We start from the raw sequence: 12,014 nt of genomic DNA, 5'->3' as shown, positions 1-12,014 counted from the left end.
CAAGCAGTGCTATGAGAAGGCAGACTGTTGCCATGCCCCAGTACTGTTTCCTGCCTGAAGGACCTGGTCTGGTTGGCAATGCAACCATACCTTTTCACAACCTTACCTGTGGACATCATCTTCACTTTGGTCATGGGTGGGTGGAATGAAGAAGTGCTGCTTGGCCCTGTAAATGGAAATGCAAGTGGCCTGTAAGTGGCCTCTGGCCTTCATACCCATCTGGATCCTGGATAAAAACTGGGGAAATCCTGCTACTAAGCCAATGGGCTCACTACAGGCCTGGGAGATGGCAAATCCTGGGGCTATCTGCCATTGAACTGGAGTAAGTATAGATGTGTGGAACTCCTCTCCTGAGAAATGGTGCACATTGTGTTTAAACTCTGCTTTGTTTTCCTCTAAATTCATTAAAATGGACATTTAAAGCAGCAATTTCTTTGAATGTGAAATCCAGTTGTGGATTCAAGTTAGACCTTGAGAATGTGGTCCTGTACTTTGAACAATAGCATAAGCAGGTTTATTTCACCAGGTGAAGAATGTACCGTTTTTTTCACTCTATAAGACACACTTTTCCCCTCCTAAAAAAGTAAGAGGAAATGTGTGTGCATCTTATGGAGTGAATGCAGGCAGGAGGCTCTGCTCAGCGCTCCCTTTAAAGAGCTGCGTGGAGTGTGGGGGAGCCTTAGCTGCACGCAGCCTCTCCCGGTCAGGGGGATGAAGGCTCCCCTTGCCCGGGAGAGGCTGCGTGGGGCTATCCCATAAGCTGCGCAGTGATCCTGCTTGCTGTCCTGGTTTCTGGGATTCAGAATATTTTTTTCATGTTTTCCTCTTCCAAAAACTAGGTGCGTCTTATGGTCTGGTGTGTCTTACAGAGAGAAAAATACGGCATTATCAAAAGTAAAGTACTGGCAGGAGAAGTTATACCTACTAACTGAATTCCCCACCTTACGCTACAAGCACCCTGTCAGGGTCTCAACTTGGCAATTCTAACCAGTGTTAAGAGGAAAGCTGCAATTTAAAATGAAGAGAGAGAGAAAGGATGTGAATGCAGATGCTGTTATAAAGAGCAGCCCTGTTTGGTTTTATATATTTTTTCTGAAGCAGTGATTAAATCTGTTGAGAAAATGGCATGGTCCATTGCGGCCATCTGCCACTGAGCTTCAAGCCTTCCTTCACATTTGATTCATAAAACACACTGCCTTTAGATTGATCAAAAGCCTTGCAGGGTATGAGCAAAGCTTTTGAAACAGGAAAATGATGTTGTGGGGAGGAAAGGAGATTGTTCTTCCAGCAGCAGCCTCCAAGACTATGTACACCTCGATACTGTGCCCAATCTATCAACTGCAACCCTTTGCTAAGCTTTTAGGGCTGGATATGTGTGGGCGTGCTTGTGGATGTGTAGGGGTATTATTCCTGTAAGAGGCAAGGAATATAGGAGGTACCATGATCAAAGTGTTTGTGCAACAGTGAGAGGGTGAGGGACTGGTGCAGCTGGTGAAGATCCATTACTTGTAGGAGTAAAAAACACATGTGACCCCCTTAATGTAATAATACACAATTTAGGAGTAAACGGGAGAAGAACAGATTGCAAGGAGGTAATAGACATATGGATTAAGTTACTGGGCAAGGTGAATGAGTGATGCTTAGAATATAAATGAGCATCCAAGATGCCAGGCTTACTGTAAAAGAAAAAAGAGAGACTAAAAAGAAAAATTCTAATGCTACACAGAGCTTTAGAGTTATCATTAAATGCCAAACTACGATTCCTCAGAACTGTGTGCTGGTAGGAAGGCAAAGAACTTATCCCATCATCCTGTTCTGAAGGCACAGACCCCCTACCAGACTGAACTATGGAGGAATTATTATTAGCAGTGCAGTACAATATTAGCATTATCAGCAGGGTTCATGAGTCAAGCTGAGCAATCTGGTTTCTATCCAGCAGTCCTCAGACTCTCCTTTTCCCATCGGCAGACAGTCAATTTGAGCTCCAAAATGAAAGACTTTCCCATCACAACTAATTTTCTTCATGAAGAAATCACACACACACACACACACACACACACACACACACACACCAAAAGCACTTTAAAAACAAATGAACCTTGGAAGTAATATATTTATCTCCTCACTAGGGAAGGTGCTGCTTCTTTCTGTTTAGAGATGAAGGAACAGAGGCCAGGCACATCCCTACCCATGACAATTTTAGACCAACTTCATATGCCACCCAATATTAGTCTTTGTATTTTGATTTTAATTCTTTTAATCATTGACTTATTAATCATTTTCTAAATCACCACCTCAAGGCATATCTCATATAAGATAATGAGAACCTGTTAAAAACACAAAAACAACAAATACATTTTAAAGTAAAAACCTCAGGAGTAAAGGCCCCTTTCTCCAGTTGGGAAAGACGGATGAAACAAAAATGCCTTCAGTTATTTCCAGAAAGTGCAGATAGAGGCCTCCTGTCATATCTCTACAGGAATGCTATGCCACAGAATGGGGGCAGCCACAATTGTAGCAATAACATTCACTGGGCAGCCTCCAGTATAAATAAAATACAATACAGTGTACCATAGATCTATAACACTGTAAATTTAAAGAAAATTGCAAATATTAAATATCTCAAAATATTAATATAGCTTTAAAAACCTGGGGTCTTTTTGCTTGGCATTGAAGGGAATCTCCCCCACTCCAAATAGAGGCCAGGTAAACTCTTTGGGAAGAACATTCCACCCACACAACCAAGTTCTTCTCCAAAAACTCACCCACTGCATCTTACTGACAAGATAGAAGTACTGTTTTGGGGGACAGGGAACAGGCAGGTTTGGGGGACTCCCTGGTCCTAATCGGGCAACTGTGGACCCTGAAGAACCAGGTGCACAGCCTGGGAGTCATTTCGCACAGGTCAATTCTGTGTCCAGGGCAGCTGTTTATCAGCTCCATCTGGACTGTCTTGCCAGAGTGGTGCATGCTCTGGTTATCTCTTGCTTGGACTTCAATGAGCTTTACATGGGGCTGCCTTTGAAGGTGACCCAGAAATTACAACTAATCCAGAATGCGGCAGCTAGACTGGTGACTGGGAGCGGCCACTGAGACCACATAACACCAGTCTTGAAAGACCTACATTGGCTCCCAGTTCATTTCCAAGCACAATTCAAAGTGTTGGTGCTGACCTTTAAAGCCCTAAATGGCCTCAGCCCAGTATACCTGAAAAAGCATCTCCACCCCCATTGTTCAGCCCAGACACTGAGCTCCAGCGCTGAGGGCCTTCTGGTGGTTCCCTCACTGTGAGGTTACAGGGAACCAGGCAGAGGGCCTTCTTGGTAGTGGTGCCCTCCCATCAAATGTCAAGGAAATAAACAACTATCTGACTTTTAGAAGACATCTGAAGGCAACCCTGTATCGGAAATTTTTTAATGTCTAATGTTTTACAATTTTGTATGTGCTGTAAGCCACCCAGAGTCACTGGGGAAACCCAGACAGATGGGCGGGGTATCATTATTATTATTATTATTATTATTATTATTATTATTATTATTATTTGTTGGGAGCATCCAGAGAAGAACCCCTGAAATGTTATCAAAATCCAGGTATGTACATGGAGGTGATTCTTCAGGTAACCTGGCACCAACAACCATTCAGGGCATTATAGGACAAAAGCTAGGAGTTGTATCTGATGTTGTGAAAGTGAAAGGCAGCAGGCACAACCATGTTTTTTTTCTTCTTCCTTGTGTCCCTCTGTACTCTTGATAGGTCCCCCACCCACTGAAAACCTCCCCAGGGTGTTGTCAGACTTCTTTTATTTTATTTAACTAGACTTCTATACAGTGGTACCTCGGGATGCGAAAGGGATCCATTCCAGAGCCCCGTTCGCATCCCGAATGGAACGCAAGATGCAACGGCGCTTCCGCGCATGTGCGTGATGTCATTTTGAGTGTCTGCACATGCGCGAGTGGCGACTCGAGCCATGGAGCACAACTCGAACACGCTCAACCCGAAGCACATTCAACTCGAGGTATGACTGTACCACATTTTAAAAAAGAAAAAAGAAATCTAAGCTTATATAAAATAATACAATTTATATAAAATATAAAATAATACAGTTTATTAACAATAAATGTCAGAACTACTTAACATTTTGGGCTATGTGTTGTGGGGTTTCACTGAGAGGAGAGAACTTCTCAAGTCTAAAGAATAATAATAATAAAAAATTAAAAATTGTCCAGTAGCACCTTAGAGACCAACTAAGTTTGTTCTGGGTATAAGCTTTCATGTGCATGCGTATCTGAAGAAGTGTGCAGATATGCATGCACACGAAAGCTTATACCCAGGACAAAATTAGTTGGTCTCTAAGGTGCTGCTGGGCAATTTTTTAATTTTTTAATTTATTTCAACTGTGTCAGACCAACAAGGCTACCTACCTGAATCTTTTCCAGCCTAGAGAAATCTGGCATTCCTTGTGCACAGCTCCCAGTTGGTGGTCTTTTCCCTCTCACTCCATAGCCCCATAGGACACAGCCCACAAAAGTTTGTGGAAAGGCTTTGAAGTGAGGAAATGTACATGGGGCTACAAGGGGAAGCAGGAAGGGCAAGATGGGTTGTACAATTTGCCCTTTGCTTGCACAGCATTGCAGACAACCGAAGGTGTTGATCAGCAAGTAAACGATTCTGGGTACAAGTGTTGATGTGCAAGCAGTGGAAAGGGTGTAGCATGAGTAAGAGGCTGGAGCAGGGAGGTGCTGAGTTGTTTTTTCTTTGCAATCCCTATCTTGGCTTTTTTCCCTTTAGCCTTACTCTGAGAGAGCTGCTGAAAAAAAGCAGTAGACAGAAGAAGCTGTGGCCAGGGGAGCAATTCAATTCCGTTCGCATGGAAAGGCAAACTTACCTAATTTGCATGTTTCCAAACAAGATACAAACCAAAACCAGTGATCCTTTGAAATTCTCACTTACCCGGCTTAAACTGCACAGTTTTCCAGCCGAATAATGCATCCAAAAATGTGTAGACACCAGCAGGTTGTGCATCTACTTGTATAGTGGGCACTAGCAGCATGCATATAAATGCATTGTTTAGTGCAAATAATATACCAAAATGCATTATAGTAGGGAAAACTGCTTTGGGGAGGGGGAAATTTATATAATTAGGCAAAATTACAAACAAACATTATGAGAAATTTGCATTAAGATGCTGATGAATTTTCAGAACACACACACACACAAACTGATGTGGAAATGTGGAGAACTTAATTTAAGCTCAGCAAAAAACGAGGAACGGAGAGAAACAAAAATTGTCATGTTCATCGATTCCTAGTTATGGAGGACAAGTTGCACATTGGGGAGGGTTAAGTGCTTCATCCTGGCCACTGTAAAAAGCATAGGACTAGATATTTCCTTGTTCTGATCCTGCTGGTGCTCCTCATATCAGGGTGGCTCTCTCTCCTTCCCTTGCAATTGACTCCCCCCCCCCCACACACTTTCAGCTATCCCTTAGACAGGAAGCCAGTGGCTGCATTTCAAATGCATCATATGCAGTACCAGTTGTCTCATTACTAGCAGACTGAAATTTAATTTCAGGCATTTCGTGCATGCAGTTTTGAACCTTAAATAACACAGCAGCATCTGGATCCACGGTGTCTTTTTTAAAAATGAAATTGTTTGCAAACTTAGAGATCTCTCATTCAGCCAGCCGAGAGCAGAGAGTGCGGTTCAGCTCAGGGGTAGGATGGGTTGGCATGAAATATCATAATTAGAACGCTCCCCATTCTCATCTCCTGTATTATCTCTTGGCTGAGATTTCAATTGGCTCAGTGCATCTATGACAACAGATGCAGATTGAATAAGCAGACACGAAACATCCTGTCCTCGTTATACTTGCTATGTAAGCTGATTGAAATAAACACACGACTAATATACAAAAACACTCACATGATGTCTGGCTGCTTAACTAATGTATGTAACATTGCTTCTTTCTTTTTTTTTAAAGGCAACCTGAGTGTCAGCCAGAATGCAAATGGATGAATTTTAAGTGGCTGCGTTAAATGGCTTGCTGATACCACAAACTTATGGTGAATGCCTGCCTGTGAAGGTTCATTACTTCCTATCAACACTTATTAAGAAAACCCCATGCAGCCTTACATTGCTCTGCAAAATACTGTACGTACTAGGATGCATTTAAGGCTACTGAGGAGAAGAAAACAGGTCTGCACCAAATTTATATGACTCAGTGCAAATATTGATTGATTGAAGGCAATCAGTCTTTGGCAATCCTAATGAGCCATAGGAAAATGGAGTTGTGCTACATAACCTAGCAGAACTACTGATTACTCATCAAATAAGGGATAACAAACAGGTAAGTCCAATTTTTGTACAGTCTGCACATGGATAGTTTAGGGTGGTGCTGATAATGCCAAGGTTACAGGTTCAATCCGTGTATGGGAAAGTTGTATATTCTTGCATTTCAGGGTGTAGGACTTGATGATTCTCAGGTTGCCTTCCAACTCTACAATTCTATTTTATGGTGCATGGGGTGTTTTGAGAGACATGCTACTTCTAGGGTAGTTTGTTCACATACAGTCCCTACCCTGCACTCAGCTCTCACCTGTGGCTCCACTGGAGAAGCAGCTTTTTTCATACCTTTGTGTGAATTATATAGTTTGCCCCTGCAGCTTGATCTCTTAATGAGAAACAATGCAAGATACATACATACATACATTGTAGCTGGTATCAGTCAGAGCCCTGCTCTCCCAGGTCAGGTCGAACAGTTGAGCAAAGCATGGAGCAGGTCTTTCAGGACTCACAGCCAACAAATAAAGAACCCTGTTGGATCAGACTCAATGCCTATCTATTTCAGCATCCCCTTTCACACAGTAGACAACCAGATGTCTTTGAGAAGTCCTTAAGTTGAACATGGAAGCAATAGCTCCCTCCAGCTATTCCCCAGCAATCAGATAGCTCAGTCAATAGAGCATGAGACTCTTAATATGAGGGTCATGGGTTTGAGCCCCACGTTGAACAAGAGATTCCTACATTGCAGGGGGTTGGACGATATGGCCTTTTTGGTCTATTCCAACTCTACATATTTATGATTCTATGAAATGGCAGCCTGATCCTGCATGAATTCTCTAAGCCCCTTAACGCCATCTAACTTGGTAGCCATTACCATATGTTGTGGTAGTGAATCCCTTAGTTTAACTATGGACTGTGAAGTGAAATGAGTCCAGCCACAAGTAGGATATGAGGGGCCACAGGACCTAAGAAAAGGGTTTTGCAGGAAGTTGAAGTTGAAAGGAGACAACTCTAGGGCCATTTTCAGCTCATTAGGGGGTCATTACCCCCTCAAAGTGTTTAAGATGTTGAGCTGGAAATTGTCCCTGGAAAGGGATTACCTTAACCATCATGCTTTGAGCATGCTTCTGTCATGGAAAACCATGTAAATAAATTGATGATGAACGAGTGACAAAGAAGGCTATGTGCATGCTGTCTTTAATAGATTGCTCCTCCGCCACTTGTGGAAGAAGAAATGCAAATTATCATCCTTTCAGGCTGCCATGGCCCCTCACAGTGCCTTTGAAATGAGCATCAGGACATAGCATATTCAGAAGAATTATTGTAAAAAAAATATGGAGGCCCTCATAAAAAGGATGGTAGCCTCCACTGGCATCAGTGCCAGCAGCAGTCAGAGGACAGGAATGAGGGTCCTTCTCTTTCACTTTCTCTAAACCTATTCCTTTTGATCAAAGGTAGCCAACGTAATGTCTTCTAAATATTTCCATCCACCCTGACCATTGGCCAGATTGGCTGAAGTTGATAGAATTTGGAGTCGACCAACACCTGGAGGTCATTGAATTGGCTACCTCTGCTTTTAAGCACAGAATAGAAAGGAATTATTTTCTGACGGTGAAAAGAGTACAGTTATGCAATCTGTTGTTAAAAGATGACATCCAACAATGTCCACCCTCCTGTATGATAGAAATCCATTTGCACAACAGTATTTCCACTTTTTTCTTCCACTTTTTTCTGCTTACAAAATCTGCTCAGATCACTCTCCAGCACAGATATTTGGAGTGCATGAATGCAGGGGTGGTAGTAGGCTATAGAAAGGAGGATATGAAGGGAAGGCCTTGCTATTTGAGTAGATACTTACCCAGGCTGCATTGGAACTCACCCAAAGTGATGGAGGGGTTTCCGTCAACTAATTCATATAAACATCTGCTTAAACACAACTTAAGTATTATTGTGCTTGCAAGCTTTCTGTAGCAGAAAGCATACTTTTCTCTCTGTGTTTTTGCCTTTGAATTTGATCTCTCTTTATCTAGCACCCATCCAGGCAGCCTTTGAGAATGCATATTGAGTTGATCTCACATCATATTAGTTAATTTTCCGAAAGACCAGGTTCAAACATTTCTAGGAAAGTTAGGGTACAGTGTCATAGAACCCCCCCTCTCTCCATTTTGCTCTTGCTGCTTTTCCAGTGAACTATACCAAAAAAAGGTGTCAAATTAAATTCACAACAGGCCTATTAACACTTTCATTAAAATTCATTTTCCTCTTAGTTCATGCCTCATAGGACAACTGGAACAACTTTCAAAACTCTGGCAACATGCAGTGTCCAGTGAGAGTGAATTATATGGTACACATTATGTTTCTCTAACATCCCATGATCCTCTGCTCTGTTTTCCTTTGGTGTTATAGACAGGAACAAGTTGCTCATTATATTTTTTTAGAACCATCTTTGGTGACAGTCTAAGCAGGCACAATAAATAGTTATAGGCCATACAGTGTACAATTAGTATTCCAAACATGAAATTAATTTGTTCTCCGAATATAGGAGTCTTATAATTTGTTTCAGTTTTATTTCATTGTCAGATAGGATTCATTTTCTACATGATTTTATGGTTGGATAAGATTCATTAGAAATTTTCCCCAAACTACCTCTATATAAAAAAGTATTTTATTCTTTTTGTTGCAAATATTGTGCCATCTTTTCTTCTGAAATTGAACCTTAACTCAAGTCCATTTGCACACAAAGCACAGCTTGGAAGCCTAAGGGTTTTTTATTTTTATATAATAGTACCATTTTAATTTTGAGTTCTGAAGAAGAGGGTTCCCTACCCCCAGGTATTCACATAAATATAAATCTTTTTAGAGGATTCATTAAGGGGGCCTTAAGTGTAGAGTGGATAGCAGAGTACTATTTAGATGAAAAGTATTTTATTTCCTGAATTTGTCTTGAGATAGGTTTATATCAAAAACTTTCTGAATCACAACTGGTACTCTTTTTAAAAAAATAAAAAGCCCAGTTGAGAATTGTAGCAATAAAGTGCTTAACTTGGAAAGGTAATAGAAATCACTGTCATCCTAGGATATACTGTCTCAGACAATGGGTGAACTACACCAAACTCTTAAGTATAGTTGGTTTAATTCACACTGAAATAGGAATGCCTGTGTATTGGTGAAAAGGGGCTTAACTGGAAGATTCTATTTAAGCTTTAGAAAAACAAGAAGAGTTCTCTCTGAGCTTTTTGCAGACTGATAATTAACTGTTGATTGTTCTCTAAAGTGAATGTAACCTTTGATCATGTGATGAGGCTACTGAATTGCAAACTCTCCACTTTGGAAGGGTGGTGGCTCCCCCCCAAACAAACAAACAAACAAACAAACTCATTTGAGTAAGAAAATCAAGTAAATAAAGCTCTGCTGGTAATGCAGGCTGATGAAACCTGTGTGAGAGAGAGCTACTGTTCTCATATCTGATTTGTTGTTGTTGTTGTTGTTTAGTCGTTTAGTCGTATCCGACTCTTTGTGACCCCATGGACCAGAGCACGCCAGGCACTCCCGTCTTCCATCTCTGATTATTAGGTTATTTTAGCTCTAAGATGCTGAGCCTGTGCTCATTGTGTGGATTTTAAAAAACGAATGTTTGTTGCTTTTGTTGTGTTTTTGAGGAAAGTTCTGCAAGTGAAAGTTTGAATAATAACTAATGGGTTTGGACAGTGCCAGAAGGGCTCGTTTTTCATGCATCCAGCGGCTTCAAACTGCACAATATTAATATGTGCAATAATTCTTTCCAACAATACTACATATGTCCATACCCTTAGGCCACCCAAGGGTCAACTCATCAACTGCAAGAGTTTTCTCTTTCTGGTTTCAGCCCCTACCCAGAAAGCCTTAGAGCCAATTTTAATCAGGTTCCTTGCTATACAGATTCCAAACAAGTAAGTCAAGACCAACACTGAAAAGGTGAGAAAAACCTCTCCCCCTGGGGTCTTTTTAACTGAGGTCCAGCAACACACCAGCTAAAATAATGGCAGGTAAAAAGTGAAGGCATTTTGGTTTTGAGATGCTTTTCTTGCTGGTTAGAGAAGTATCTGCCTTAGGTGTTTGCTTAGAACTTCGATTCACTTGTGGTTTGCAGTGCCTTTAAAACTATTCTTAGCTGGGGGTATGTTTATGATATGTTTGTAAATCAGCTTTTGAAAGGTAATTCATAAATTAATGTACACTGCTACTACTATTACTGCTGCTACTATGACTTTGACTTTGGCGCCTGCTGAAGACAGTGGTGCCTCGCAAGACGAAATTAATTCGTTCCGCAAGTTTTTTCTTCTTGCGAGTTTTTCGTCTTGCGATGCACGGTTTCCCATAGGAATGCATTGAAAATCAATTAATGCGTTCCTATGGAAACTGCCTTCAGACCAGGTCCGGGGACAGTCTGTCCCCCGACCTCTTCTGAAGGCTGGGGGGGGGACAAGGGCTTTTCTTCCCACCCCCAGCATTTTAAAATCGCCCGGGACAGCGGAGGACTTCTCCGCTGTCCGGGGCGATGTAAAAGCCCTTGGGAAGGCAGGCAGGGGGGACAAAGACTTTTGCCCCCCGCCCACCTTCAGAAGAGGTCCTGGACCTCTTCTGAAGGCGGGCGGGGGGCGAAAGTCTTTGCCCCCCCACCTGCCTTCAAAAGCCGTCCGGGACAGCGGAGAAACGCGCTGCCTTTCTCCGCTCTCCCGGGAAGGCAGGCAGGGGGGAGCAAAGACTTTCGCCCCCCACCCGCCTTCAGAAGAGGTCCTGGCTTGCCGGCATCTCCCCGAAGCAGAGGACGGGCTCCGCAGCTCACCCCCTGCTTCGGGATGCAGACTGCCGCCCCAAGCCTTGCGCGCAAGGCTTGCCGGCATCTCCCCCAGGAAGGGGGCGGGCTCCGCAGCTCACCCCCTGCTTCAGGATGCAGGCTGCCGCCCCAAGCCTTGCGCGCAAGGCTTGCCGGCATCTCCCCCAAGCAGGGGGCGGGCTCCGCAGCTCACCCCCTGCTTCGGGATGCAGGCTGCCGCCCCAAGCCTTGCGCGCAAGGCTTGCCGACATCTCCCCCAGGCAGGGGGCGGGCTCCGCAGCTCACCCCCTGCTTCGGGATGCAGGCTGCCGCCCCAAGCCTTGCGCGCAAGGCTTGCCGACATCTCCCCCAGGCAGGGGGCGGGCTCCGCAGCTCACCCCCTGCTTCGGGCTGCAGGCTTCAGAAGAGGTGCCTTCAAAAGCCGTCCGGGACAGCGGAGAAACGCGCTGCCTTTCTCCGCTCTCCCTGGAAGGCAGGCAGGGGGGAGCAAAGACTTTCGCCCCCCGCCGGCCTTCAGAAGACGTCCAGAAGCTCTTCCCTGCTATCCCGGACTGCTTTTAAAATGCTGGCGGTGGGGAGCAAAGCCTTTCGGCCCCCGCCGGCCTTCCTGGACCTCTTCTGAAGGCCGGAGGGGGGGGGGAAAGGCTTTGCTCCCCACCACCAGCATTTAAAAGAGGTCCCCAGAGATTTCCCTATGGGCTTTCTTCTTGCGAAGCAAGCCCATAGGGAAATTCGTCTTGCGAAGCGCCTCCAAAACAGAAAACCCTTTCGTCTTGCGGGTTTTCCGTCTTGCGAGGCATTCGTCTTGCGAGGTACCACTGTATATTCTATTGGGGTTTTGACTTCCTTTATGTTTTGAATTGTAGCTGTAAATTTTAAAGTTAGAATTTTATTGTTATATCCTTTTTTAAAAAAA

Source organism: Podarcis bocagei (assembly GCF_964188305.1).
Source record: "Podarcis bocagei genome assembly, chromosome: 3".
NCBI lineage: Eukaryota > Metazoa > Chordata > Lepidosauria > Squamata > Lacertidae > Podarcis > Podarcis bocagei.
Note: the sequence above shows the minus strand (reverse complement) of the source record.